The 25,956-nt window shown below is 37.7% G+C and overlaps 1 pseudogene; it reads right to left on the bottom strand.

Moving 5' to 3' along the window:
• Positions 1–24,034: 24,034 nt before the first annotated feature.
• On the bottom strand, positions 24,035–25,461 carry LOC131822099 (RNA-binding protein FUS-like; annotated as a pseudogene).
• Positions 25,462–25,956: the final 495 nt, after the last annotated feature.

The following is a 25,956-nucleotide window of genomic DNA, read 5'->3' as shown; positions in this document are numbered from 1 at the left end:
TCTTGTTTAATTGATTCTACTCCTACCCACTTAAGCCCCCATGTTGCATCACCACTTCCTCATATCAGGAAGATCATATGATAGTTGTCTTTCTCCGTTTGACTTATTTCGCTAAGCATGATACGCTCTAGTTCCATCCATGTTGTCGCAAATGGCAAGATTTCATTTCTTTTGATGGCTGCATAGTATTCCATTGTGTATATATAACACATCTTCTTGATCCATTCATCTGTTGATGGACATCTAAGTTTTTTCCATAGTTTGGCTATTGTGGACATTCCTGCTATAAACATTCGGGTGCATGTGCCCCTTTGGATCACTACGTTTGTATCTTTAGGGTAAATACCCAATAGTGCAATTGCTGGGTCATGGGGCAGTTCTATTTTCAACAATTTGAGGAACCTCCATGCTGTTTTCCAGAGTGGTTACACCACTTTGCATTCCCAACAACAGTGTAGGAGGGTTCCCCTTTCTCCACATACTTACCTTTGCTGTGCAAAAGCTTTTGATCTTGATGAAATCCCAATGGTTCGTTTTTGCCCTTGCTTCCCTTGCCTTTGGTGATGTTCCTAGGAAGATGTTGCTGCGGCTGATGTCGAAGAGGTTGCTGCCTGTGTTCTCCTCAAGGATTTTGATGGATTCCTTTCGCACATTGAGGTCCTTCATCCATTTTGAGTCTATTTTCGTGTGTGGTGTAAGAAATGGTCCAATTTCATTTTTATGCATGTGGCTGTCCTGGATTCCCAGCACCATTTATTGAAGAGGCTGTCTTTTTTCCATTGGACATTCTTTCCTGCTTTGTCGAAGATTAGTTGACTGTAGAGTTGAGGGTCTATTTCTGGGCTCTCTATTCTGTTCCATTGATCTATGTGTCTGTTTTTGTGCCAGTACCATGCTGTCTTGATGACAGCTTTGTAATAGAGCTTGAAGTCCGGAATTGTGATGCCACCAACTTTGGCTTTCTATTTCAATATCCCTTTGGCTATTCGAGGTCTTTTCTGGTTCCATATACATTTTAGAATTACTTGTTCCATTTCTTTGAAAAAGATGGGTGGTACTTTGATAGGAATTCCATTAAATGTGTAGATTGCTTTAGGTAGCATAGACCTTTTCAGAATATTTATTATTCCAACCCAGGAGCATGGAACATTTTTCCATTTCTTTGTGTCTTCATCAATTTCTTTCATGAGTACTTCATAGTTTTCTGAGTACAGATTCTTTGCCTCTTTGATTAGGTTTATTCCTAGGTATCTTATGGTTTTGAGTGCAATTGTGAATGGGATTTCCTCCTTAATTTCTCTTTCTTTTAGGTTGTTGTTGACATATAGAAATGCAACTGATTTTTGTGCATTCATTTTATATTCATTTTATATCCTAACACTTTACTGAATTCCTGAAAAAGTTCTAGCAGATTTGGAGTGGAGTCTTTTCGGGTGTTCCACATAAAGTATTATATCATCTGCAAAAGAGTGAGAGTGATAATTCTTCTTTGCTGAATTGGATGCCTTTAATTTCTTCTTGTCTGATTGCTGAGGCTATGACTTACAGTACTATGTTGAATAGCAGTGGTGATAATGAATATCCCTGCTGTGTTCCTGAACTCCGGAAAAAAGCTCTCCGTTTTCTTCATTGAGAATGGTATTTGCTGTGGATTTTTCATAGATGGTTTTGATGATATTGAGGTTTCTATCCTCTATCTGTACAGTCTAAATAGTTTTGATCAAGAAAGGATGTTGTACTTTGTTAAACGCTTTTTCAGCATCTATTGAGTGTATCATATGTTTCTTTTATTAAAGTATTATGTCACATTGATTGATTTTCAGATGTTGAAAATACCTTGAAGCCCTGGAATGAATCCCACTTGGTCATGGTGAATAATCCTTTTAATGTACTGTTGGATCCTATTGGCTAGTATTTTGGTGAGAATTTTCATATCTGTGTTCATCAAGGATATTGGCCTGCAATTCTTTTTGAACAGTTTCAGGAGAATAGGAATTAATTCTTGAAATGGAATGTTCTGAATCTATATGTCTTGTCCATCTGGTCCAGTGTTTCTTTTAAGGCCTTTATTTCTTCGTTGATCTTTTGCTTGGATGATCTGTCCATTTCAGTGATGGGGGATGTTAAAGTCCCCTACTATTATTGTATTATTGTTGATGTGTTTCTTTGGTTTTGTTATTAATTGGTTTATATAGTTGGCTGCTCCCACGTTAAAATTGTTAGATCTTGTTGGACAGACCCTTTGAATATGATATAGTGTCCTTCCTCATCTCTTATTATGGTCTTTGACTTAAAATCTAATTTAAATGATGTAAGCATTGCCACCCAGCTTTCTTGCTATGTCCATTAGTATGGGAAATTGCTTTCCACCCCCTCACTTTAAATCTGGAGGTGTCTTTGAGTCTAAAATGAATTTATTATAGACAGCATTTTAGTGGCTTTGGGGTTTTTTTGTTTGTTTGTTTTAAGATTTTATTAAAAGGGTGGCAAAGACCCCAAACACACATTCATGTGTTAACTAAATCAGAAGAGAACCCACAATTTGGGGAGAAGAAAGGGGGTAAAAAAAAGTTCAAAAAAATTAAGAAAAAGTAAAAGAAAACAGAAGATATGTATATTAAACTGGTGAATAGAATAGAGACACCCACTTGATTCTGGAAGTATTTTGGTCTCTTAGAAGAAACTATGTCCCAAAATTTTAAAGAAAGAGAAACACACAAAAATAAGGGTAAACACAACTAAGGGATGGAATATGATTGTAAAGATGAAAAATTTAAAAATAATTCTAAAAACAAATTGATAAGATACTTTGCTTGGGAAAAAGAAAAGGAAGTGGAGTGAATTTGCTCAGGCTGGAGACTAGAACTAATGCTAGATTTGGGGTATATTTTGATCTATTAGAAGTTGTATCCAAAAATTTCTTAGAAGAAAAAAACCCTATGTGTATACAAAAAATAAAGTTAGATACAATGAAGGATAAAATACAATTATAATAATGATGGTTCAAAAAGATTTTTTTTTAAAAGAGTTTTGTTAAGGTAAACTCGTTAAAAAATGGTAAAAGAGGAAAGAGTAAGGTTAAAAAAATAGAATAAGAAGAAAAAATTAAGATTAAGAAAAAAATAATTAACTTTGTGAGACTAAAGAATCATGCGGAGAAAGCCATGAATTTCATGCTTTGTTTTCCCCTTTTCTAGAATTCTGCTGTTCTTCTTGATCAGTGAACTTGGTCTTGGCTGGATGTTCTTGCCAGTCTTCTGGGGGAGGGGCCTGTTGTAATGATTTTCAAGTGTCTTTGCATGAGGCAGAATTTCACTGCCCTTGCCAGGGGCCATGCTAAGTAATCTGTTCCGGTTTGCTCTCTTGAGCTTTTGTTCCCTGAACACTTTCTGTAGAACTCTGGAAGACCGGAATAAAAATAGCAGCCTTGAGGAGATGAGAGGTCGGGTCCCCACTCCATAGTGCACCCTCGGAGAAGAGCACTCAATCACTCCTGTCTCCCTGGTCTCTGGCTGTGCTCCCAGCTCACCCGGCCTGTGACCAAATGTTTCTGTCTCCGGTACCCAGCCCCGTTTGGAGTCTCTATACTCAGCAGACCCCTGCCACTCTTCCAGAGGGGTTTCCCTGTATCTTCCACTTGCGGGGTCCCTGATCTAAGAACTGTGGCCTGTGTGCCACAGTTTATAGCTTAAGGTAACCCTGAGCTGAGAGCTCTCTCCTCCATCTCTGTAGAGATCTCCATCTCTGTAGCCAATTTCCCTGCTCTAATACCTGTGAGCTCTGCTACACTCAAACACTCCCAATCCTTCTGTGACCCCGCAGGATCTGAGACCATGCTGTCCCCGTGAGGGCTCCACCCCCCACTCAGCCACTGGAGCAATGTCCCTCTGGTTAGTAGAATTCTGTAAGTTCCAATTTTGTGCTCTGTTGCTCCACCACTTGCCAGGACCCAGCCCCATCCCCACAGTCTGTCTTCCTGTCCCTTTGGATTCACTTCTCTGCAGGTCCTACATTTCAGAAAGGGGTCAATTTTTTGTGTCTAGAATTGCTGCTCTTCTTCTCTTCATTCTCCTGTTGGATTTGTAGTTGTTTGGAATGGTTTGCTAACTATCTAGCTGAACTCCTCCTACCTGATGGCTACTCCTTGCCATCTTGACTCCTCCCACATAATCCTTTTAATGTACTGTTGGATCCTATTGGCTAATATCTTGATGAGATTTTTGGGGGGAGGGTGTGTTGAGAGTTTTTACATCCATGTTCATTATGGATCTAGGTTTGTAAACCTCTTTTTTGCTGGGGTCTTTGTCTGGTTTAGGAATCAAGGTAATGGTGGCCTCATAGAATTTTTGGAAGTTTCCCTTCCATTTCTAGTTTTTGAAACAGCCTGAGAAGAATAGGTTGGGAGGCCATATGTTCTTGAACTCTTATTTGTTGGTAGATTTTTGATTGTTGCTTCAATTTCTTTGCTGGCTTTGTTTCTGTTTGGGTTCTTCCTATTTCAGTTTTGTGGAGTTTATATGTTTTTCGGAATGCATCCATTCTTCTAGATTTCCTCATTTGTTGATATATAGTTGCTCATAAAATGTTTTTATAATTGTTTGTATTTTGTTGTGGTTGGTTGTGACCGCCCCTCTTTCATTGGGTATTTGGATCCTTTCTCTTCTTTTTGTTAAGTCTGGCTAGGGGTCTATCAGCCTTACTGATTCTTTCAAAGAATCAGCTTCTAGTTTCTGTGATCTGGTCTACTATTCTTTTGGGTTGCCTTTCATTAATTTCTGCTCTAATCTTTATTATTGCTCTTCTGTTGGGATTAGGCTTTATTTGCTATTACTTCTCCAGCTTCATTAGGTATAAGGATAAGTTGTGCATTTGAAACTTAAAGATTTTATTTATTTATTTATTTAACACAGATTGAAATACAATGAGAGAGAGAACACAAACAGTAGGAATGGGAGAGGCAGATACAGGCTTTTGACTGAACAGGAAGCCTGGAATAGGGCTCAATTCCAGGACCCTTGGATCATGACCTAAGCCAAAGGCAGACAGTTAATGACTGAGTCACCCAGGCATCACAAGAATTTTCTTATTTTCTCAGGAAAAACTGTATTGCTATATACTTCCCTCTTATGAAAACCTTTGTTGCATCTCAAAGGTTCTAAAAGTCATGTTTTCATTTTTATTTACTTCCACGAATTTTTAAAATTCTTTAATTTCCTGGTTGACCCATTCATTCTTTAGTAAAATGCTCTTTAACCTCCATATAACTGTGTTCCTTCCAAATTTCCTCCTGTGATGGAGTTCACATGTCAAATCACTGTGGTCTGAAAATATGCAGGGAATAATCCCATTCTTTCACTTCTGTTTAAGACCTGATTTGTGACCCAATATGTGGTCTATTCTGGAGAATGTTCCACATGAACATGAGAATAATGTGTATTCCATTGTTTAAGGATTGAATGTTCATTTCTAAAGTCCATCTTGTCCAGTGTGTATTCAAAACCCTGTTTCCTTGTTGATCTTCTGCTTAGATGATCTGCTCACTGCTGTCAGTAGGTTGTTAATGTCTGCTACTTTGTGGTATTATTATCAATGAGTGTCTTTATTTTTGTTATAATTGGCTTATATAATTTGCTGCTCACATGTTAAGGGCATAAATATAATTATTAGGTCTTGTTGGGTGATCTCTTTAATTATGATATAGTGTCCTTCTTCAACTCTTTTTACTGTCTTTGGTTTAAAATGCAATTTGGCTGATATAAGAAGAGGTACCTCAGCTTTCTTTTGATTTCCATTAGCATGAAAAATGTTTCTACACCCCTTCACTTTACATTCGGAGCTATCTTTGGGTATAAATGAATACCTTGTAGACAGCATATCCTATGGGTCTTTATTTTTTAAAGATTTTATTTATTTATTTGACAGACAGAGGCACAAGTAGGCAGAGAGGCAGGCAGAGAGAGGAGGAAGCAGGCTCCCTGTCAAGCAGAGTTGAGAGCCTTGAGATCATGACCTGAAGTGAAGGCAGAGGTTTAGCCCACTGAGCCACCCAGGTGCCCCAACCCTGTGTCCTTTGATTGGAGCAGTTAGCCCATTTTCATTCAGAGTAATTATTGAAAATAAATATGAAGTTAGTGCCATTGTAGTATCTGTAAAGTCACTATTTCTTTATATTGTCTCTTTTCTTTTTATGGTCTTTGCTACTTTTGGGCTATCTCTTTGTTTAAAGGATCCCCATTCATATTTCTTGCAGGGTTGGCTGAGTGATCACAATTTTTTTCTTTCTATTTGTCCTAGAAGGTCTTTATCTCTCCTTCTATTCTGAATGACAGCTTTTCGGGATAAGGTATTCTTGACTTTATTAAAAGCTTTATTAAAAGCTTTCAGTTATTTTATTTCCATTCCATTTTAGCTATACCTGTCATAACAAAATACTAATGACTGGGTGGCTTAACTAAAAAAAAATATAATCTTCTCAGAGCTATGGAAGTTGGAACTCTAAGATCAAGGTGCTGGCAGGATTTTTATTTGGTTATACCTGTCTGCTTGGCTTACAGATGACTGTCCTCTTTCTGTGCCCTCATGGCTTTTTCCTCTGTGTGCATATAGTCCTGGTATATTTTCCTCTTCTGGTAAGACCACCAATCTTACTGGATTAGAGTTCCACACTTATGGCCTCTTTTATGCTTAATTATCTCCCTAAAATCCCTTCCTTCAAATAGAGTTACATTGGGTTTTATAGCTACAACCTAATTTGGGGCCTGTTCTATGAAAAGAAGCATATGCAAAAAGACCTCAAAAGGCTGAAGGAGCCATACTACTGAAAATGAAGCCTGAGAAGCCCAACCTGATGAGAAATGGTTTCTTAAGGAGCCTTACAGACAGAAGCATGTCTTGGAGCTCACAGGTCAAGTAATCTTCCCCAATGCCACCTCCCTTGTGACCTGCTTTTATATCCTTAGAGGCTAGGATTACATTATGGGGGACCATGCAAGAGGAGAATGTTCCAGAATAGGTATGTGTCATGGTCATATCTCCAAGACAGATCAAGGATGTTATACCCTAAAGATGTACTTAAGGGTGTGGTTAAATAAATGGAAAGAATGTGGGAGGAGAAGATTTTTAAGGATTTTTCAGGTCACAGGATAGTCATCATGGCAGATTTGTCCAAGATGGCTTTAGTGTGGTTCACAGAGGGCAATACATTTCAGTTCATGATTTTTCAGTATATGGATGCCCCTCCCTAAACTAACATTTCCAACCTCTCTCCCTCCTGCCTAACTTATTGCCAAGAACTGAATCTTGATGACTCAGATCCTTGTTAGGACTCTGGTTAGGTTTCCTTGTAGCTGCCCTTTACTCCCAGGATCTGAACAAGCTCTTTGAGATGCAGTCTGACAACTTGATATATGCCTCAAATGATTTATCACCACAAGATATCAGACATGGGAGGGTGCCACCTTCTTGGTTTAATCAGTTAATTTTGGCTCAGATAATAATCTCAGGGTTGTGAGATTAAGCCCTACATCAGTTCCTGTGCTGGGCTTAGAGCTTACTTGAAATTTTCCCTCTTCCTTTCCATCTATTCTTCCCTTACCCTCAAAGAAAGATATCATATACAGGTCAGATTTATTTTGGGATGAGCCATTCTCTAGACCACTTATGAAATCTTGGGAAATACTTAGGTCACCAATGTTTAGTTGAAAGATTTTCATCCACCCCCATTTTGGAATTCACTGATATTCTCAGGATTCAACTTATGAGTGGTTTTTTTTTTTTTTAATTTTAATACAGTCTTTTATATTTGTATTTCTTTTGGAGCTCCCCAAAATCCATCCCTAATTTTGATGAGTTGCTAAATGGACTCCTATGACTCAGCATGCAGTACTCACAGATAAGATTTATCATAGTGAAGTGATAGTCAACATAAGGAAAAGGTGCATGGGAAAAGTTCTAGAGAATACCAGATGAAGTTCCTAAAAGTTATTTCCCAGTAGAGTCACATAGGATGTGCATAATTCTTCTGCTATCAAAATTTTACAACACATACGAATTTTTATCTATCAAGAAAGTTAATTATAAACTCCGTGTCCAAGATTTTTATTGATGCTTGCTTGACCTTCCACCTAGTAAGTACAAAGATTCCAGACTCCCAGAAAAGAAAGCAAGAGTATTATAAACCACCTTGACTGTACAAAATTTCTAGGCATAGTGAATTTCCCTTTTCATTTAGGTAAAGTTTTGCTTTTGTATGAAATGCTTTACTATTTAGGTTCCGAGATGCCAGCCATGGGTCAACCTTGTAATTAGAGTTTCATACCAGCTATATTAACCTTTTTTTTTTTTTCACATTTCAGGCATCATTTTATAAAGATACCTCATTTTTTAGGACTGATTTTGCTACCAGCTCTCAACAGATTTATTTACTGATTTTGGAGGAGACACTAAAATAGTATGGCTTGAGTGAATTCAAGTTTTCTAAGGAAGGTAGACCCAGTACCTGGCCTAGTTATGGAACTGTGACCCAATTCTAACAAATGTGGTATAAGAGACCCTTGTTTCCAATTGTATGGAAAAGATTTTGCTTGTTCTCTAGTTTAAAAAGGCAGGTATGTGAAGAGACCTCCTTTTGTGCACCTTTCTCTTTCCTGATTTAAAGGCTGACATATAAGGATCTCATGCTTGTAGGTGAAGGGGCAATCTTTTCTGAAATGATGTATATGACATGATGCAAATGTAAATAAGAGGTAGAAAAGAAATTTTTCTCAAGATGCATATTTTATTTATTTTTTATTTATCTGTATTTTATTATGTTGTGTTAGTCACCATATAGTACATCATTAGTTTTACATGTGGTGTTCCATGATTCATTGTTTGCATATACCACCCAGTCCTCCATGAAATACATGCCATCCTTACTACACATCATTGGGCTCACCCATCCCCCACCCCCTGAAAACCCTCAGTTTGTTTCCTGGAGTCCATAGTCTCTCATGGTTCATCTCCCTCTCTGATATGCCCCTTCATTTTTCTTTCCTTCTCCTAATATCTTCTATGCTATTCCTTATGTTTCACTTACTTCACATCCTTTCCAACATTTGTTGCTTCTTGCCTCATTAACTATTTTGCCATTCTAACTGCTGTAAGGTGAGATCGCAATGCAGTTTTGATTTTGATTTCCCAGATGGCTAATGGTATTGAACATTTTTTCATGTGTCTGTTAGCCATTCATATGTCTTCTTTGGAGAACTGTCTGTTCATGTCTTCTTCCCAGTTTTGACTGGATTATTATTGTTTATTATTATTATTATTATTGAGGGGGTGTTGAGTTAGAGAAGTTCTTTATAGATCTTGGGTACCAACCCTTTATCTGTAGTGTCAATTCTCAATATGGAACAGGAACATTGAATTGTCGTTCTGTGGAAACTGTTTTATGATAGCTAAATACATTTTAGTCTCTTGGAACTAGAAAGCTATTATACCTGGTAGAAATCATTGTACCTGATTACATCTTATAGCAAAACCTTGAGCCCCATAAAGATGAGAGGGCAGAAATAAGATTATTTTGTAATGCAGGATCAAAATAGGGAATGAATAAAACTAGTTGGACCATGTGTTTGCCTACACACATTTCATTATAAGCATTTTTAAATTTGCTAGGCTATTTGTATCCCACCCCTCCCTTATTCTTTATAGGAGAATAAGGATAGTACAATGATAAACATTAACTAGCTTCAAATCTTTACCCTCAGGTCACACAGATATTGAATAGTAAGTAAGTTACTTAATCCCTATATGCCTCATTTTCACCATCTATAATATTAGACAAATGATAGTGCCTACTTCACATGATGGTACAAGACTTAAATGAGTTAGCATGCATAAAACAACTAACATGGCTCCAGGAACTTCATAAAACCCAGTATTTCCAGTTGTTAGTACTATCATGGTCTTGCCATAGGCTAAATATCAACATGACTTAGCCCTGATAATATTAACCTTGATAATATGATTAAGGGGATATGTGCCAGGCATCTCCTTTCCGTACTCTCTCATTACAGGCAAGTCACTCAAAGTGAAGGAAAGTAAAATTCACCCCACACTCAAGGGCAAGGGAATTAAAATCCACCTCTTAGAAAAGGGTGCATCAAATTTTTTGTAAACATATACTAAAATTACTACAGTAAGTCAATGTTTATAGAGACCTATTTAGAGGCTTTATAAATAACTTTTCTCCTTATTGTTTCATCTACTAGCATCACATTCTATCTGCAGATCTTGCCTGAAACAATTATCCTAATGGTGATTTTCCATTCCCATCACTGCTTTTCCATATATTTGAGAGAGAGAGAAAGTGACAGAGAACATGAGAGGGGAGAAAGTGAGAGGGAGGACAAGACCCCATGGAGCTGGGACCCTAATGTGCAACTTGATCCTGGGACTCCTGGATCATAACCTGAGCTGAAGGCAGTCACTCAACCAACTGAGCCAACCAGACACCCCACTATATCATTCTTAAAGGTTCTATCCGGCAAGATCTAACAATTGAAAATATCTCTGCCCCCAAAAAGAGCCAACTAAATAAGCCAACTGTTAATCAAAAAACAGATAAGTATTGATAAGAATATGTTAATTGTAGGGGATCTTAACAGAGCACTCTAAGCAATAAACAGATCAACAAAGAAACAACTTTGAATGACACCCTGGACCAAATGGACCTCATAGATATATATAGAACATTCCACTGGAAACTGGATCTCAATCATAAGAAAAAGTTTGAGAGAAATTCAAACACTTGGAAACTAAAGGCCATCCTGCTCAAGAATGTTTGGATCAACCAGAAAATCAAAGAACAACTTCAACACTTCATGGAAATCAATGAGAATGAATACATATTAGTCCAAAACCTATGGGATACAGCAAAGGTGGTCCTAAGGGGGAAATGCATAGCCATCCAAGCCTCAAAAAAATAGAAAAATGCCAAATAAATAAACTATCTTTATACCTTAAAGGACTGGAGAATCGATAACAAATTAAACCTGCTCCATGCACAATAAGGGAAATATGGTAAGAGCAGAGATCAGTGAATTAGAAACTAGATATTCAGTAGAACGCATCAAAGAAACTAGAAGTTGGTTCTTTGAAAGGATTAATAAGATTGATAAATGACTGGCTAGACTTACTCAAAAAGAAAAGAGCAAAGACCAAAATAAAATTATGAATGAAAGGAGAGAAATCATGACTAACACCATGGAAATAGAAACAAATCATCAGAAATTATTACCAACAGTTGTATGCCAATAAATTAACCCAGAAGTGGATGCATTCTTAGAAACCTATAAACTCCCAAAATTAAATCAGGAAGAAACTGACTGGTCTAAAGCAAAGACCAATAACCAGTAACAAGATCGAAGTGGTGATCAAAAACTTCCCAAAAAACAAGAGTCCAGGACTGGATGGATTCCCCGGGGAATTCTATCAAACTTTCAAAGAAGAAATAATACCTATTCTTCTAGAAAGAGGAGGAGGAAAACACTCAGATTCTTTCTATGTGGCCAGCATCACCTTGATCCCCAAACCAGGCAAAAACCCCATCAAAAAGGGGAATTACAGACCAATATCCCTGGTGAATATGGATGCCAAGATTCTCAAGATCCTAGCTAATAGGATCCAACAGTACATTAAAAAGATTATCCACCACGACCAGGTGGAATTTATCCCTGGGATGCAAGGATGGTTCAAGATTCACAAATCAATCAATGTGATAGAACACATAAATAAGAGAAGACACAAGAAACACGTTGTCCTCAAAATTGATGCAGAAAAAGCATTTGACGAATACAGCATCCTTTGCTGATTAAAACTCTTCAGAGTAAAGGGATACAAGGAACATTACACAACTTCATAAAATCCATCTATGAAAAATCCACATTCTCAATGGGGAAAAGCTGAGAATCTATCCCTTAAGATCAGGTACACAGCAAGGATGGCCACTCTCAGCACTATTGTTGACCATAGTACAGAAATCAATTGTTTTCATATACACTATCAATGAAACTATAGAAAGGGAAATAAGAGAATCAAATCCATTGACAATAGAACCATAAGATACCTTGGAATAAACCTAACCAAAGAGGTAAAGGATCTCTACTCAAGGAACTATAGAACACTCCTGAAAGAAACTGAAGACTCTACAAGATGGAAAAACATTCCATCCTCGTGGATTGGAAAAATATGCTACCCAGAGAAATCTGTAATTTTAATCTGTAATTTTAATGCCATTTTTCAAAGCGCTGGAACAAACCCAAAATGTGTATGGAACCAAAAAATTCCACGAATCTCCTAAGAAATGTTATCAAAGAAAAATAAAGCTGGGATGATCATGTTGCCTGATTTCAAGCTATGTTACAGAGTTGTCACCAAGACAGCACAAAGAGAAACACAGACCAATGGAACAGAGTAGAGAGCCCAGATATGGACCCACAACTCTATGGTCAAATAATCTTCGACAAAGGAGGAAAATGGTGGAAAAATGACAGTCTCATCAGTAAATTGTGCTGGGAAAATTAGACAGCTACGTATGCGAGAGTGAAACTTGACCATTCTCTTACACCATACACAAAGATAAATTTAAAATGGATGAAAGACCTCAATGTGAGACAAGAATCCATCTAAATCTTAGAGTAGAACATAGGCAGTAACCTCTTCGACATTGGCCACAGCAACTTCTTTCAAGACATGTCTCAAAGGCAAGGGGGAAAAAGTGAAAATGAACTTTTGAGGCTTCATCAAAAATAAAAACTTGGCTCAGTGGGTTAAGCCACTGACTTCGGCTCAGGTCATCTCCGGATCCTGGGATCGAGTCCCGGCTCTTTGCTCAGCAGGGAGCCTGCTTCTCTCTCTCTCTGCCTACTTGTGGTCTCTGTCAAATAAATTAAAAAAATCTTAAAAAAAAATTCTCCTAACCTCATCTTCCCCCATTAAAAAAATAAAATAAAATAAAAAAAAACCTTTCTGCATAGCAAAGGAAACAGTCAACAAAACAAAGCGACAACACACAGAATGGGAGAAATTCACAAGTGATATTATGGACAAAGGACTATAAAGAACTTCTCAAATTCAACACACACAAAACAGATAATCACATCAAGAAATGGACAGAAGACATGAGTGGACACTTCTCCAGTGAAAAGACATATAGCTGACAGACACATGGCTAAGAGTCATATAGCTAACATACACATGAAAAAAATGTTCAATGTCATTAGCCACCAGGGAGATTCAAAGCAAAACCACATTGAGATACCACCAGACACCAGTTAGAATGGAAAAATTAACAAGGCAAGAAACAATAAATGTTGAAGATGTGGGAAAGGGGAATCCTCTGATACTCTTGGTGGGAATGTACATTGGTATAGCCACGTAGGAAAATTGTGTGGAGATTCCTTTAAAAGTTAAAAATAGAACTACCCTATGACCTGCAATTGCACTACTGAGTATTTACTCCAAAGATATAGATGTAGTGAAAAAAAAGGGCCATATGCACACAAAGAGGGCAAGAAGTCCTCAAACAGACTCCCTGCTGAGCATGGAGCCCAACATAGGGCTTGATCCCAGGGCCCTGAGAACATGTTCTGAACTGAGATCAGGGGCTGGCTGCTTAACCATCTGTGCCACCCAGGTGCCCCAAGTTAGTGATTTTTTTTATTTCATTCTTTCAAATATTAGTTCATTGGGGTGCCTGGGTCGCTCAGTTGGATAAACGACTGCCTTCCTGCCTTTGGTTCAAGCCATGATCCCAGAGTCCTGGCATCAAGAGCCTTGGAACAATGGATAAAAGCTATCTTTGCAATGAAAGAACTGCATAAGACAGAAATGTTGAATCAACTAATATTTGCATTGGAATTCATTGTGTCGACTATATTCAAATACTTTAAAAAAGCATTTTTCTGAATACCACACGAACATTATTTGTACAATTTATTTGTACGATTTCTAGATCTGTCCCAGTGAGGGGAAAAGAGGCCTCTTACCCCTATTGTTAAAATGTAAATGAGTAACTGGTGATAAAACACACTTGTGACAAATAATTCTTAGCCCCTACTTGAATTACTGTGATGGGAAAAGACGACTTCCTAAGACGCAGACAGTGCTGGAGTCCCCCTCAGTGATACTGCACCACTCTGGAAAATATGCCTTCGGGTTCTTTCCCATCCCCCAGGGCAGCAGCAAATCCTTCTTCTCCCCTTGTTTTGGCCAAAGCAGCCAAAGATTTAAAAGTCTTTGGTTCATAGATGGCTAGATCAGCAAGTACTTTCCTGTTGAGCTCCACCTGGCACTTAATTAAATTGACAATGAATGCTGGGTACTTCAGGCCATGTTCCTGGGAGGCAGCTGTAATTCGATTAATCCAGAGCGTCCTCATGTTCCTCTTCTTCAGTCTTCGTGCTTTCGTGCATTTCAGAAATATCTGAATTGGATTTCACAATTAGATAGTAAATTAGTAACCTGTGTAAGAATTGTATCCATATAGTTATGGTTATCTTATCAAATTTCTGTAATACTGGGAGAATTGCGGTGCACATGATAAATACTAAACAAATGTTTGCCTAATTAATGAATAACATAACTATTCTATTTGTGTTTACTCAGTTAAGCAATAATGAGTATTTTTGAAGATGCTGTTCATCTTCAAGCCTTGTTGTATAAATATTGATGAATGAGAAAAATAGAAATATCAGTCTTCATCCAAAATAAACAGATACAAAAATAGTATTTTAGGAAAATCAGCTATTTTTCACTTCATCACAATAGTTTGTGAATAAAAAATGTTCAACTTTACTTGCAACTTGGTTGTAAAATATTTCATTTGTATCTGATGGAACATAAACTACGTTATTCCTCAAGGTCATTCTGTGAGATATATGTTATAATCTCTGTTTTACTGAGAAAGATGCAAAGAAAACTTAAGTCATTTGTAAAAAGTCATTCATTGAGTAATTTACTCATTGAGTCAATGTCAAATGTATAGTGAATTCATGTACCAAAGCATAGAATTCCATTTACTATAAAACATCTTTTTTTTTTCCATTCTGAAATTGGATGACTCTACTGAGTCTTGATTAGAAATGAAAAATTGTTAAACACAGATGTTTGAATTTAATACATAAGTTCAATTTTTTGAAGCACATGAAAAATTTGAAGTTTACATTAGTTAAGTAGAAGAAGAAAACCCCACAAAAACAGCAAATGACTAAAAAAATTTAAAAAGAACATGCACACTAGGTGCATTTTACCACAAAGTTATAATATACAGGATCACTATTTTTAGTCCTTCCCACATAGTAGAAATAAAGAGATACAAATAACTCCATGAAAAATTAATGCATGCTATGTGTGTGTGCATCAAAGAGAAACTAGGCTTATAAATAAAATGGTAAAGGAGAGAGTCTGGGAGGGACATCTGGGTGGCTCAGTCAGTTAAGCCTCTGCCTTCAGCTGAGGTCATGACCCCAGGGTCCTGGGATTTAGTCCTGCATCAAACTTCTTGCTCAATGGGTTTCTGCTTTCTCCCTCTGCCTCTCCGCACACTTGTTCTTGGTCTTCTCTCTCTCTCTCTCTCACATAAAGATAACTTTTAAAATATTAGTATTATCTCAAAGATAAATAAAATCTTAAATTAAAAAGGGAGAGAACCTTGGCACAATGGATAAAAGCTAATATGCAATAAGATAAAAAGGCCCATTTTGGTGTGTAAATCATCATTGCTACTTTCAAATGGAATGAAGATTCACAGACTGGAAATCTAAACTGTATATTTATTTTAAGCCCACTTCTCAGTTCTTGCAGGAAACCAAGTTAGTTCATAATTATTGAAAATTGTAAGAGATGTGACTTTTGGGGCACCTGGGTGGCTCAGTGGGTTAAAGCCTCTGCCTTCAGCTCATGATCCAAGGGTCCTGGGGTTGAGCCCTGCATCAGGCTCTCTGCTCAGCAGGAAGCCTGCTTCCCTCTCTGCCTGCCTTTCTGCCTATCTCTGTCTGTGGAATAAATAAATAAAACCTTTAAAAATAAATTTAAAAAAGAGATGTTGACATTTGAATTGCTACACAGTAACCAAAAATATATATACACTAAATGTGCTTGCAGATTTTGGCTGGACAAAATAACGTACATTCTAGACTGTACCTGGTTTGGTTTATATTTTTCCCAACTTTTGCCAACAAATTCTAAACACAATCTTACTGAGTTAATGTGAAAATGCTACAGTGTAGGAAAGTGCTTGAAAGATATGAAAACTTGAATTTTAATGTGCTATGAATTTTCTCATTTCTTCTAAATTTAGGAATGGAAATTAGAATTTAGAATGAACAAAATGATTATTAAGCGAGACAATAGTACTTTTTAAGTTTGAGGCTTTACAATATATTTATTTATTTATTAAAGATTTTATTTATTTATTTGACAGAGAGAGTTCACAAGTAGGCAGAGAGAGAGAGAGGGAAGCAGGCTCTCTGCTGAGCAGAGAGCCCGATGCCGGCCTCGATCCCAGGACCCTGAGATCAACACCTCATGGTGCTATTTCTGGATCATAGGGTAGTTCTGTTTTTTTAACTTTTTGAGAAACCTCCATACTGCTTTCCAGAGTAGCTGCAATAATTTGCTTTCCCACCAGCAATATAAGAGGTTCCCCTTTTTCCACATCCTCACCAATATCTATTGTTTCTTGTGTTGCTGATTTTTGACATACTTAATAGGTGTGAGGAAATATCTCATTGTAGTTTTCATTTGTATTTCCCTAGTGTTGAGTTATGTTGAGCATCTTTTCATGTGTCTATAGGCTATCTGGATGTCTTCTTTGGAAAAAAAATGTCTATTCCTGTCTTCTGCCCATTTTTAAAAATTAGTTTATTTTCAGCATAACAGTATTCATTATTTTTTCAACACACCCAGTGCTCCATGCAATCCGTGCCCTCTATAATACCCACCACCTGGTACCATGACCTCCCACCCCCCCCCCCGCCACTTCAATCCCCTCAGATAGTCCATAGTGTCTCATGATTCACCTCCCCTTCAAATTTCCCCCAACTCCCTTCTCCCAACTCCCTTCTTTCTAACTCCCCATGTCCTCCATGCTTTTTGTTATGCTCACAAATAAGTGAAACCATATGATAATTGACGCTCTCTGCTTGACTTAAATATTGTAACTCAGCATACTCTCTTTCAGTCCCATCCATGTTGCTACAAAAGTTGGGTATTTGTCCTTTCTGATGGAGGCATAATACTCCATAGTGTATATGGACCATATCTTATTTGGTTTTGGGATATTGAGTTTCATAAGTTCTTTATATATTTTGGGTGCTAATACTTCTCTGCAAATAGTGAAAATTTGCCTTCTTCTTCATTGCTGATTTTGATGCCTTTTATTTCTTAATAAAAAAGAAATAAGGCATCAAAATCAGCAAGGAAGAATCTGCTGGGAGTAGGACTTCCAATAGCAGTGGTGTTGACATCCTTGATTTGTTCCTGACTGGATGCAAAGCTCTCAGTTTTTCCCCATTGAGGATGAAATTAGCTCCTGACTTTTAATCTATGGCATTTGTTATGTTGATTTATGCTCCTTTTAAGCCTGCTTCGTTGAGGGATTTTTATCATGAATAGCTTCTGTACTTTGTCTAATGCTTTTCATGCATCTATTGCAAGGATCATATGGTTCATTTATTTTATTAATGTAGTGTAGCACATTGACTGATTTTTGAATATTGAAACACACTTGAAGCACAAGAATAAATACCACTTGATCTTGGTGAACAATTCTTTTAGGTATCATTGAATTTAATTTGCTAGTATTTATGAGAATTTTACATCCATGTTCATCAGAATATTGGTCTGTAGTTTTTGTTTTTAGTGGAGTCTTCATCTGGTTTGGTATCAGGGTAATCCTGACCTCATAGAATGAATTTGGAAATTTTCCATTTTTCCTACTTTTTGGAACAGCTTGAGAAGTATTAATTCTTACTTAAACGTTTGGTAAAATACACCTGTGAAATCCTCTTCCTGAATTTTATTTGTTGGGAGATATTTTTTATTACTGTTTATTTTTTATTACTGTTTATTTTTTATTACTGTTTAACTTTCTTTGCTGGTTTTCATTTTTATGAAAACCATTATGAAATTTCATTTCTATATCATTTTTCTATAAATGATATAGAAACAAAATAAAAAGATCAATAAAATAAGAACTAGTTTTTTGAAAAAAAATTGATTAATCCCTAGCCAGACTTATCAAAAATGAAAGAGAAAAAAGACCCAAATATATAAAATCACAAATGAGAGAAGAGAAATAACTAATACCATAGTAATATAAGCCATTATAAGAGAATATTAATAAAAATTATATATCAATTTGTGCAAATTGTAAAAAATGGATAAATTTATTTCAGTTTGGTAACATGTTTCTAGAAATTTATCATTTCTTTCAGGTTGTCAAAGTTTTGATGTAGTTTTTAATCATATTATCTTATTTTAGTTCTGTGGTATTTCTCGTCTGTGATTTATTTATACTTTTTATTATTTAAATTCAACTTCCATAACATATAGGGTATATTGGTTTCAGGAGTAGAAATTAGTGATTCAACACTTGCATATAACACCCAGTGCTCATCATAACAAGTGCCTTCCTTAATGCCCATCGCCCATTTAGACCATTCCCCTATGACCTCCCATCCAACATCTTTCACTTTGTTCTCTATAGTTAAGAGTCTCTTATGTTTTGCCTTCCTCTCTGTTTTTATCTTGTTTTATTTTCCCATCTTTCCCCTATGTTTATCTGCTTTGTTTCTTAAATTTCACATAGGAGTGAAATCCTATGATATATGTCTTTCTCTGACAAATTAGCATAATATACTCTAGTTCCATCCATGTTTTTATTCCATTGTATATGTACCACATCTTTTTTATCCATTCCTCTATTGTCTATTGATGGACATTTGGTCTCCTTCCATAATTTGGCTGTTGTTGATAGTACTGCTACAAACATTAGGATACATGTATCCCTTTGAATCAGTAATTTTGTATCCTTTGGATAAATACCTAGTAGTGCAATTTCTTGGTCATACAATAGTGTTTGTTTTTTTTTTTTTTTTTTTAAGGAAATACCATACTGTTTTCCAGAGTTGCTGTACCAGTTTGCATTTCCACCCACAGTACAAGAGCATTCTTTTTTTTTTTTTTTTTTGAAAGATTTTATTTATTTATTTGACAGGCAGAGATCACAAGTATGCAAGAGAGGAAGAAGCTGGCTTCCTGCTGAGCAGAGAGCTCAATGCAAGGCTCAATCCCAGGACCCTGGGATTATGACCCCAGCCAAAGGCAGAGGCTTAACCCACTGAGCCACCCAGGCGCCCCAAGAGCATTCTTTCTTCACATCCTTTCCAGCATCTGTTGTTTCCTAATTTGTTAATTTTAGTCATTCTAACCAGTGTGAGGTAGTATGTGGATTTGTTTTGTATTTCCCTGATGATGAGTGATTTTGAATATTTTTTCATATGTCTGTTAGCCATTTGTATGTTTTCTTTGGATAAATGTCTGCTCATGTCTTCTGCCAATTTCTTAAATGGATTGTTTATTTTGGGGGTGTTAATTTTGACAAGTTCTTTATATGTTCTGGATGTAGCACTTTATCTGATATGCCATTTGCAAATATCTTCTCCCATTCCATCAGTTAGCTTTTTGTTTCATTGATTATTTTCTTCACTATGCAGAAATTTTAATTTTTTGCTTTTGTTTCCCTTGCCCTGGAGAATGTCTCTAGTAAGAATTTGCTATAGCTGAGGTTGCTGCCTGTTTTCTCCTCTAGGATTTTGATAGTTTCTAGTGTTGTATTTAGGTTCTATTTTTGTTTTTGTGTAAGAAAGTAGCCCAGTTTCATTCTTCTACATGTTGCCAACACCATTTGTTAAACAGACTTTTTCCCATGGGATATTCTTTTTTTTTTTTCCCCCAGTGGTAATAGTATTCATTGTTTTTGTATCACACCCAGTGCTCCATGCAATGGGTGCCCTCCCTAATACCCACCACCTGGTTCCCCCAACCTCCCACGCCACGCCCCTTCAAAACCCTCAAGATTGTTTTTCAGAGTCTAGTCTCTCATGGTTCACCTCCCCTTCTAATTTCCCTCAACTCCCTTCTCCTCTCCATCTTCCCTCCCATGGGATATTCTTACTAGTTTTGTCAAAGATTAGCTGCTCATATAGTTATGGGTTTTAATGTTTTCTTTTAAATAAGTGTGGATAGGAATTTATCAATTTTCTCAATGTTTTGAAAGAACCAGCTCATGGTATCATTGATCTGTTTTACTGGGGGTTTTTTTTGTTCTCTTTTTGTTGTTATTGTTGTAGTTGTTTTGTTGTTTTTTCTTTGTTTTTATTCCTTGTGCTGGCTTTTAGGGTTCATTTGTTCTTTTTCTATATCTTTCAGACGCAACTAGGGTTATTTACTTGAGATTTTCTTCCTTCTTGAGTCAGGCTCATATTGCTATATACTTCTCTCTTAGTACACCTTTTTTTTGCATCATTGACTCATCCATTACTTAGTAGCATGTTGTCTAACATCCATATATTTGTGGTCTTTCCAAATTTTCTCTTGTGGTGGACTTTATGTTTGATAGTACTGTGGCCAGTACTGTGCACATGGGATCTTCAGAATAGATCATGTACTAGGTAACAAATAAGGGCTTATCAAGTGCAAAAGGATTGAGATTATAACATGATTATTTTCTTACTGCAGTGCTATGAAACTTGAAGTCAACCACAAGAAAAAAAAATTGGAAACCCCTTAAATACTTAATACTTAAATACTTAAATCAGACAACAAAAAAAGAAATAAAAAACATCCAAATTGGCAAGAAAGAAGCCAAACATTCACTATTTGCAGATGGAATAATCCTTTTCTTTTTCTCCCCCCCCCCAAAGCTTTTATTTATTCATTTGACAAGGCACAGCGAGAGAGGGAGCACAAGCAGAGGGTTTGGGAGAAACCGGCTTCCTGAAGAGCAGGGACCCCGATGCAGGGCTCAATCCCACAACTCAGGGATCATGACCTGAGCTGAAGACAGATGCTTAATGGCTGAGCCACCCCAGTACCCTTACCTTGGAATAATCCAATGAAAGAGGTAAAAGATCTATACCCCAAAAATGATAATAAGCACTGATGAAAGTGATTGAAGAGGACACAGAAAATAAAATAAAATTCCATGGTCCTAGAATGTTGTTAATATTGTTAACATGTTATCTATGGTACCCAAAGCAATATACACATTTACTATAATTCCTATCAAAGTACCATTAGCTGGTTTCACAGTGTTGAAAAAAGAATAATAAAATTTTTATGAAACCACACAAGACCTTGAATAGCCAAGGCAACCTTGAAACAGAAAAGCAAAGGTTGAATTATCACTGTTCTGGACTTCCAAGTTGTAGTACAAAGTTGTAGTGTTCAAGACAGTATGTTACTGGCACAAAAGCCTCATAGATCTATGGAACAGAACAGAGAACCCAGAAATGAGCCCACAACTATATGGCCAGTCAACTAATCTTCAACAAAGCTGGCAATAATATCCAATGGAAAAGAGTCTCTTCAACAATTAATGTTGGGAAATATAGACAGCAACATGCAAAAGGATGAAACTGGACCACTTTATTACACCACACATAAAAATAAATTCAAAATGGATGAAAGACCAGGGTGCCTGGGTGGCTCAGTTGGTTAAGTATTGAACTCTTGATTTTGGTTCAGGTCATGACCTCAGGATTGTGAGATCAAGCTCCACATCAAGTTCCACACTTAGTTCAGAAACTGCTTAAGATTCTCTCTTTTTCCTTAGCCTACTCTCCCGCCCTCAAATAAATAAATAAATCTTTATTTTTTAAAAGAAAATAAACAAAATTGATGAAAGACTAAAATGTGAAACAGGGACCCATTAAAATCCTAGAGAAGAACACAGGCAGTAACTTATTTGACATTGACAGTAGCAACTTCTTACTGATATGTCTTCTGAGGCAAGGGAATCAAAAATAATAGTAAAATATTGAGACTTCATCAAAGTAAAAAGCTTCTGCACAGAAGAAAACAATAAAACCAAAGGTGACCTATGAAATTTGTGGAGATATTAGATGACGTCCAATATATGATTAGTATCCAAAACTCAATGGCCAATTAACAAATAATTCAGTTAAAAAGTGGGTTGAAGACCTGAATAGACCTTTTTCCAAAAAAGACATCCGGATGGCTAACAAGATACATGAAAAGATGCTCAACATCACTCATCATCAGGGAAATGCAAATGAAATCTACAATGAGATATCACTTCCCACCTGTTAGAATTGCTAAAATCAACAACAGAAACAAAATGTTTGAGAGACCATGTAGAGAAATGGGAACCTTCTTGAAATGCTGGTTAGAATGCAAAGTGTTGCAACTACTGTGGGAAACAGTGTAGAGGTTCCTCAAAAAGGAAAAAGTATGATCCAACAATTGAACTACTGAGTATTTATACAAAGAACAGAAAAATACTAAATTTACAGGAACAGGGGGGAGACCAGATGGTGGGGAAGTCGAAGGAGGCGCCCTTTCAACCCGTACCCTAAAGTGAGCTGATTACCTTCCAAAGAACTCCAATCAGCCATTAAATCAGCCTGAGATCAGAATTATACACGTCTAGATCTCTGCTGAAGCAGAAGATGCCAGTGGGCAGGTAAAGCCAAGTGGGGAAGTCGGACTAATATCTGAAGATAAACAAAAGGGGGAGGGAGCCACCAGAGGCGACCCTTTGGAAAGTAATACCCCATAAGAGCAAAGGATCACCGGGGGGAAATTGCGGGCGTTAGGGTCCGGGCTTAAGTCCCCAGACCCAGGACAGCCATCCCTGGCTCAGAGCCAGAGAGAGTGTGGCAGAGAAACTAGGTCTCGGTCCCTGAACCACCAGTGCTCCCATGAGGGGCTGGGAGCCTCGCCAGCCAACAGAAGCACAGCCTTTTTGCAGTCCCCATACGAATGCCCTGCCATGCCATCAGAGTCCGATTCCTGCCCCGTGCCCCTGAGAGATGTGCACACAGGCGCCAGCCAGTTGGTCTTGGAGGGGAAAGATCAGGTACTCCCAGCCCAGGCCAGCGGGAAAATCTCAGTGTGCAATTGCTGCTTGGAACTTCCGAGACAGCCACAGCTGTCAAATAATCTTCTACAAACAAGAAAAAATATCCAGTGGAAAAAAGACAGTCTCTTCAATAAATGGTGCTGGAAAAACTCGACAGCTATACGTAGAAGAATGAAACTCAACCATTCTCTTACACTACACCGTACACAAAGATAAACTCAAAATGGATAAAAGACCTCAACATGAGATAGGAATCCATCAGAATCCTAGAGGAGACCCTAGGCAGTAACATCTTCGATATCAGCCACAGCAACATCTTTCAAGATATGTCTCCAAAGGCAAAGGAAACAAAAGCAAAGATGAAGTTTTGGGACTTCATCAAAATCAAAAGCTTCTTCACAGCCAAGGAAACAGTCAAGATAACAAAGAGTCAACCCACGGAATGCGAGAAGATATTTGCAAATGACAGTACAGACAAAGGTTTATATCCAGGATCTATAAAGAACTGCTCAAACTCAACACACACAAAACAGATAATCATATCAAAAAATGGGCAGAAGATATGAACAGACACTTCTCCAATGAAGACAAGACAAATGGCTAACAGACACATGAAAAAATGTCCAGAGAATCTTATGTTAAGCAAAATAAGTCAGAGAAAGACAACTGTTATACGATTTCCCTCATGTGGAATTTAAGAAGTAAAACAAATATCCATAATGGGAAAAAAGAGTCAAACCAAGAAACATTCTCTTAACTATGGATAGCAAACAGGAGGTGAGGTGGGTGGAGGAATGCTTTAAATACATTAGGATTGCACTTCTCGTGATAAGCACTAGATGTTGTATGTACTTGCCAGAGATAAAGCCACATCTCCCCACTGTCTCAGCCCCCTTGGAAGCCTCCACAATCCCCACCTTGGCCATGGCCATGGTAGCCACCCTGAGCATAGCCTCCATGATGATCATGTCCATAATTACTTTCATTATGAGAACCTCCTAATCCCCTTCCTGAGCCATCTGATTTAGAGGTCTTATATCAGTTGCCTTATTCCTCCAAGAGAAATTCATGTTCTCACATGCAGGATTAGGACACTTGGTCATTAGGTCACTGATGTCTGCCATGACCACCACCTCCACTAAGGAATCCTGCAGCTTCCACCACCTGCTAACACCTCCATTGCTTCCATGGCCCAGGGGTCCTCACGGTCGGCCTCTACAACCATTGTCACTGTTCCTGTTTGAAGTCTGTTCACTGAGTAATAAATGAGGCCTTGGTAGGATTCCCAGAGAATTATCTACCCTGAAACCTGTCAATAGCTGCTTTAGCAAAAAGTTGGTCATCAAATGATACTGTTGCCTCTCTTTTCAGCTTGCCTTTTTTCCCTGTCTGTGCACAGACATGGGTTAATCATGGGTTATCTTGTTTTCTTATTTGTTTCGATATTGCCCATCAGCCACAGATGCAATTTTAACATTTTCATCCAAGCCTTGTATGAAGATGGAATTGTTGTTTGAATTATTCTGCTTAAAGTCATGATGTGATCCTTGGTCTTAAGGGCCACCAAATTTACTGAAACCAGCATGGTAAATTCTGTCCATGCTGACTCTGCCTTCACAGCTTTCTTCACAGCCACCTCTATGATCTTCGGGTTCATAACCACCACTGCTGTAGTTGCCACTGTTCCATCTACAAACCCCACTGCCCTGCTGTCCTCCCCTGTTGCCACTTCCATCATCACTCTTGTCCTTATTGTCATAACCACTGCTGCCACCACTCACGGAGGACTGATCTTCGCCAGTTACCTCCATCATCCCTTCCATCACCACCTCCACTGCTACTGTTGCATTGGTCTGTTGCCTATAGCCTTGAAGGAAATTATAGGAGCTTTGCTGCTGTCCATAGCATTACAGCTGTCCACTATAGCCAGCCCACTCTGGGGCTTCCCATAGCTATTTCTCTGAGAACCACTACTATATCTTATGAGGTGCTGCTAATGGCTGTATGTTGGCCCTAGCCAAGATAAGAGGACTGTTGCCCATAAAATGATAACACTGACTACTTCCATAGCCACCAGTTGATTGACATCCCTGGGCAGCTGACTGAGGGCCATAGACTATGTTCTGTGTCTGCCCATAAGAAGAACCATAGCTTCTCTAGCCATAGCCTGAAGTGCCTGCTGTGACTGGCTGTAATCACTGTAATTTGTTGTCCACAGGGCCTATTTCTTTCCTGGGAATAGCTCTGTCCAGGCTGGGTGGACTAGGTCCAATGGTTTGGGTTGTTTGTTGGGTGTTGTCATTTGAGGTCATGTCCACCCACACACAAACTTTGGACTGACAAGGAACAAGATTCCAACACCATAGAGCAAGGAGCCTGTGTTTTTTTTTTTTTTCCTTGTTTTTATTTGTTGTTTGTTTGTTTGTTTGTTTTTGTTAATTTAAATGAAAATAACATTTTCAGCTAGGGGTAAAAAATTGAAATGGTTGCTTGATTATTTATTATATTTTGAAATTGATATTTTTTCCTTTATAGATAGGCACAAAAATATTTCTTAAGGTTATTATATCTTCTAGTCCTATATTCACTTATTCATTTCTGCACAATGAGAATTCCTTCCTTGTAGTTCTGCACATTAAGAATTCCTTCCTTGTAGGAGTGCCTGGGTGGCTCAATGGGTTAAAGCCCCTGCCTTCAGCTCCAGTCATGATCCTGGGCTTTCTGCTCAGTGGGGAGCCTGCTTCCTCCTCTCTCAGCCTTCTTCTTTGCCTACTTGTGATCTCTGTCAAATAAATAAACAAAATCTT

This window comes from Mustela lutreola, chromosome X (assembly GCF_030435805.1).
Source record: "Mustela lutreola isolate mMusLut2 chromosome X, mMusLut2.pri, whole genome shotgun sequence".
NCBI lineage: Eukaryota > Metazoa > Chordata > Mammalia > Carnivora > Mustelidae > Mustela > Mustela lutreola.
Note: the sequence above shows the minus strand (reverse complement) of the source record. Positions and strands in the feature narration are given on the sequence as shown.